We start from the raw sequence: 6,000 nt of genomic DNA, 5'->3' as shown, positions 1-6,000 counted from the left end.
GTAATGTCAGAGTTAGATTTAGGTTCAGGGTCCACATCAGGGTCAGTGTCAGGCTTAGGTTTAGGTTTAGGGTTCAGGTCAGGATCACAGTCAGGTTCAGGGTCAGGGTAATGGTCAGGGCTTGGGTGAGGGTTTGGGGCAGGCTCACAATCAGTGTCAGGGTCAGTGTTAGTTGTTACACTTAGTGTTAGCCCCGCTCCTGGGTCATGGACCCATCCCTTCAGGGTCTCAGGATAAACTGTGGGCAGAAGTGTGTAGACCCTACACTCGATTTCAATTAACCAGCCTTAAACTGGGGTGTGAACATGACTTGCCCACCAGACACTTAACCCCTCATCAGCCTGATCCTGCTTGGGGCATCTCCACCCATGATGGCATGGCCAGGTCCTCTTTACACACAGACACACAGACACCCAGAGCTGAACACACACACACAAACACACACATACACTCACAGAGAGAGAGACGAGGAGGAGACCTAGGGCTACACCGGTTGATCAGAAGGTGTGGACTCTCTTACTCTGAGCCCCCTGGTGTCCCGTTTGATTTTATTAGCCAAAGGGCCTGAGATGTTGGGGAAATCTGACATGACCTGCCAGGGATTGGACATGTCTGGCGGGCGAGCTCTCTTCTCCCTGCATCCTCTGGGCTTCAGTACAGCAGAAGAACATGTCGCTTCCTTTAGGATGTGCCTGTAAATGAGCTGGGCACGACAGTTTTCTCTGTAATGGGGTGCCTGGATACATGGGTTCCAATTCCGTTGGGCTCTGTCTTCAGGGAAGTGAGGTCACCACTGCCTGGGGGTTCCTTACCGAACTTCCTGCTGCACCAGAGCTCCCTGAGCCGCCGGTCCCCAAGCTGCTCAAGGCTCACACTCCACTCAATGCAGTGCCCATCCAGTGATCCCCGTACAGCCTCCCCCAGCCCCTGGGAGGCCTGGGTGCAGCTGTTGTCCCCGCTGGAGGGAACAGAGCTGGGTTTAGACCAGGTTAGTGTTAGGGTTAGTGTTAAGAAAGACTTAGGGTTAGGGTTAGAGCTAGACGTCGTTGGGGTCAGGGTTAGCGTAAGGCTTAGGGTAGGGGTCAGGGTTAGGGTTAGGTTCATGGTTAGGTTTAGGGTCAGGCTCATAGTAGGGTCAGGGTTAGCGTTACGCTCAGAGTCAGGTTCAGGGTCACTGTTAGGTTGACGGTTAGGTTTAGGGTCAGGTTCAGGGTCATGCTCAGGTTTAGGGTCAGGTTCAAGTTTTGGTTTTCGGGCAAGGTTCATGTCAGGGTCAAGGTTAGGTTTGGGACAGGTTTAGTGTCAGGGTTAGGGTTAGGTCAGCTTTATGTTTAGGTTCTGTTTTATGAGTAGGTTCAGGATCATGGTTAGCTTTAGGGTTACGATTCTGTTCAGAATCACGGAGTGGGTCAGAGTTAGGTTTACAGACAGGGTTAGGGTCAGTGATAAGGTCAAGGCCAGGGTCAGGTTTAAGGTTAAGGTCTGACATAGGCAAAGTTCAGAGTTAGGGTTATGATTAGGGTCAGGGAGAGGGTCAGGTTTATTGTTAAAGTGGGGTTAGGGTTAGGGTTAGAGGTAGGTTGAGGGTTAGGGTTAGACCGGGTTAGGGTCAGTGTCAGGGATAATGTTAGTGGTTAGTTTTAGCGTTAGGTTCAGCGTTATGTTTCGGGTCATGGCCCATGTTAGTGTCAGGGTCAGGGTTACGGTTAGGGTTAGAGTTAGGTTCGGGCTCCCATTCAGTGTCAGCGCTATTGTTAGTGTCAGGGTCAGCATCTCTGTTAGGGTCAGCGTTAGGTTTATGGTCTTTACCTGGGTCAGGGTCAGGGTGAACTCTAGGCTAGTGTCAGGATTACGGTCAAGGTCAGGTATTGGTTTAAAGTCCACATTCAGGTCAGGGACAGGGTTATGTAGTGGTAAGTGTTAGAATCATGGTTAGGTTTAGGGTCAGGGCCAGAGTCAGGTTTAGGGTCAGTGTCTGGTATAGGCAAAGTTCTAGGGTAGGGTCATGATCATAGTCAGGTTAGGGTTATTGTTAAGTTTAGAGTTAGTGTTAGGGTTAGCGTTAGGTTGACTGTTAGGGATAGAACTTGTTAGGGTCAGGGTCCGTGGTAGGGTTAGGGGTTAGTGTTAGGGTTAGGTTCAGCGATAGGATTCGGGGTATGGCCCTTGTTAGTGTCAGGGTCTGGGTTACCTTTAGGGTTAGAGTTAGGGTCAGGCTCACAGTCAGGGTCAGATTTAGTGTTCAGGTCAGGGTCGGGGTCACTCTTAGGGTCAGGGTTAGGTTTATGGTCATGGTCTGGGTCAGGATCAGGGTGAAGTTTAGCGCCAGTGTCCGGTTTAGGGTCAGGTTCAGGTATTGGTTTAACGTCCACATTCGGGTCATGGACACAGTTATGTAGTGGTCAGTGTTAGTGTCATGGTTAGGATTAGGGTCAGGGTCAGGGTCATGGTTAGGTATGAGTCATGGTTACGGTAATGTCAGAGTTAGGTTTAGGTTCAGGGTCCACATCAGGGTCAGTGTCAGGCTTAGGTTTAGGTTTAGGGTTCAGGTCAGGATCACAGTCAGGGTAAGGTCGGGGTCAGTGTCAGGACTTGGGTCAGGTTTTGGGGCAGGCTCACAGTCAGTGTCAGGGTCAGGGTCAGGGTTAGTGGTTACTGTTAGGGTTAGCCCCGCTCCTGGGTCATGGACCCATCCCTTCAGGGTCTCAGGATAAACCCTGGGCAGAAGGGTGTAGACCCTACACCCCATCCCACTTAAGCTGCCTTAAACTTGGGTGTGAACATGACTTGCCCACCAGACATCTAACCCCTCATCAGCCTGATCCTGCTTGTGGCATCTCCACCCAGGATGGAATGGCCAGGTGCTCTTTACACACAGACACACAGACACCCAGAGGGACACACGCACACACACACACAGAGACAGGGAGGAGACCTAGGGCTACACCGGTCGATCAGACGGTGTGGGACTCTCTGACTCTGAGCCCCCTGCTGTCCCCTTTTGATTTTATTAGCCAAAGGGCCTGAGGCGTCGGGAAACCTGATATGACCTGCCAGGGAGGGGACGTGTCTGGAGGGCGAGCTCTCTTCCCCCTGCATCCTCTTGGCTTCAGTACAGCAGAAGAACATGTCGCTTCCTTTAGGATGTGCCTAGAAATGAGCTGGGCACGGCGGTTTTCACTGTAATGGGGTGCCTGGATAAGTGGGTTCCAATTCCGTTGGGCTCTGTCATCAGGGAAGTGAGGTCACCACTGCCTGGGGGTTCCTTACCGAACTTCCTGCTTCACCAGAGTTCCCTGAGCCGCCGGTCCCCAAGCTGCTCAATGCTCACACTCCACTCAATGCAGTGTCCATCCAATGACCCCCATACAGCCTCCTCCCGCCCCTGGGAGGCCTGGGTGCAGCTGTTGTCCCCGCTGGAGGGAACACAGCTGGGTTTCGACCAGGTTACTGTTAGGGTTAGGGTTAAGAATGACTTAGGGTCAGGGTTCAGGGTTATGTAAGGCTTAGGGTAGGGGTCAGGGTTAGGGTTAGGTTCATGGTTAGGTTTAGGGTGAGGCTCACAGTAGGGTCAGGGTTAGCATTACGCTCAGAGTCAGGGTCAGGGTCAGTGTTAGGGTGACAGTTAGGTTTAGGGTCAGGTTCAGGGTCATGGTCAGGTTTAGGGTCAGGTTCATATTTTGGTTTTGGGTCAAGGTTCATGTCAGGGTCAGGTTAGGTTTGGGACAGGTTTAGTGTCAGGGTTAGGGTCAGGGTCAGGATTAGGTTTACGGTTATGGTAAGGTCAGCTTTTTGTTTAGGTTCTGTTTTATGAGTAGGTTCAGGATCAGTGTTAGCTTTAGGGTTACGATTCTGTTCAGGATCACAGATTGGGTCAGAATTAGGTTTACAGTCAGGGTTAGGGTCAGTGTTAAGGTCAAAGCCAGGGTCAGGTTTAAGGTTAAGTTCTGACATAGGCAAAGTTCAGAGTTAGGGTTATGATCAGTGTCAGGGAGAGGGTCAGGATTATTGTTAAAGTTGGGTTAGAGTTAGGATTAGAGGTAGTTTGAGGGTTAGGGTTAGACCGGGTTAGGCTCAGTGTCAGGGATAATGTTAGGGGTTAGTTTTAGGGTTAGGTTCAGCGTTAAGTTTAGGGTCAGGGCCCGTGTTATTGTCAGGGTCAGGGCTACAGTTAGGGTTAGAGTTAGGCTCAGGCTCCCATTCAGTGTCAGGTTTATTGTTATGGTCATGTTCAGATTCTCTGTTTGGGTCAGCGTTAGGTTTATGGTCTTTACCTGTGTCAGGGTCAGGGTGAAGTCTAGGGCCAGTGTCAGGATTACGGTTAAGATCAGGTATTGGTTTAAAGTCCACATTCGGGTCAGGGACAGGGTTATGTAGAGGTAAGTGTTATAATCATGGTTAGTTTAGGGTCAGGGCCAGAGTCTGGTTTAGGGTCAGCGTCTGGTATAGGCAAAGTTCAGGGGTAGGGTTATGATCATAGTCAGGTATAGGGTCAGGGTTATTGTTAAAGTTTAGGGTTAGTGTTAGGGTTAGCGTTAGGATGACGGTTAGGTTTAGAACTTGTTAGGGTCACAGTTCGTGGTAGGGTTAGGGGTTAGTGTTAGGGTTAGGTTCAGCGATAGGATTCGGGGTACGGCCTGTGTTAGTGTCAGGCAAGATTCATGTCAGGGTTAGGGTTCGGTTTGGGACAGGGTTAGGATCAGTATTAAGGCCAAGGCCAGGGTCTGGTTTAAGGTTAAGGTCTGAAATAGGCAAAGTTCAGACTTAAGGTTATGATCAGGGTCAGGGAGAGGGTCAGGATTATTGTTAAAGTGGGGTTAGGTTTAGGGTTAGAGGTAGGTTGCAAGTGATGGTTAGACCGGGTTAGGGTTAGTTTCAGGGATAATGTTAGGGGTTACTTTTAGGGTTAGGTTCAGCGTTAGGTTTCGGGTCGGGCCTGTGTTAATGTCAGGGTCAGGCTTACGTTTAGGGTTAGAGATTGGTTCAGGCTCCCATTTATTGTCAGCGTTAGTGTTAGGTTCAGGGTAAGGGCCACTTTTAGGGTCAGGCTTAGGTTTTTGGTCCTTGCCTGGGTCGGGGTCAGGGTGAAGACTACAGCCAGTGTCAGGTTTAAGGTCAGGATCAGGGTTGGTTTAAATTCCACATTGGGGTCAGGGACAGGGTTATGTAGTGGTCATTATTAGGGTCATGGTTAAGTTAAGGGTCAGGGACAGTGTCCGGTTAAGGGTCAGGGTCTATTATAGGCAAATTTCAGGGTTAGCGTTATGATCATAGTCAGGTATAGGGTCAGGGTTATTGTTAATGTTTAGGGTTAGTTCTACGTTTAGCGTTAGGTTGACGATTAGGGTTAGAACTTGTTAGGATCAGGGTTCTGTGGTAGGGTTAGGGGTTAGTGTTAGGGTTATGTTCAGAAATAGGATTCGGGGGAGGGCTCATGTTAGTGTCAGGTTCAGGGTTACATTGAGGGTTTGAGTAGAGTTCAGTCTCACAGTCAGGGTCAGGTTTAGTGTTCAGTTGATTGTCGGGGTCACTGTAAGGGTCAGGGTTAGGTTATCGTCATGGTCTGGGTCAGGGTCAGGGTGAAGTTTAGCGCCAGTGTCCGGTTTAGGGTCAGGATCAGGTATTGGTTTAAAGTCCACATCAGATCAGGGACAGGGCTATGTCGTGGTCAGGGTTAGTGTCAAGGTTAGGATTACGTTCAGAGTCAGGGTCAGGTAAACGTCAGGGCCAGGGTCACGTTGAGGGTCAGGCTTTGGTATAGGGTCAATGTTCGGTTCAGTGTCCCAGTTAGGTTTTGGCGGTAGGGTTTGGGATTGGGGTTAGGGTTAGAGTTAGAAGTAGGGTTATGGTTAGGGTTAGGGATAGACAGAGTAAGTTCACGGTTAGGTTTGGTTTAGGTTAGGGGTTAGTGTTAAGGTCAGGGTCAGCATGATGGGTAGTTTCAGGGTCCTTATTAGGGTCATGGTTAGAGTTACCATTAGGTTTAGGGTTAGGGTCAAG

The sequence above is a fragment of the Mustela lutreola genome, chromosome 15 (genome assembly GCF_030435805.1).
Source record: "Mustela lutreola isolate mMusLut2 chromosome 15, mMusLut2.pri, whole genome shotgun sequence".
Classification (NCBI taxonomy): Eukaryota; Metazoa; Chordata; class Mammalia; order Carnivora; family Mustelidae; genus Mustela; species Mustela lutreola.
This window is presented reverse-complemented; position numbering follows the sequence as displayed.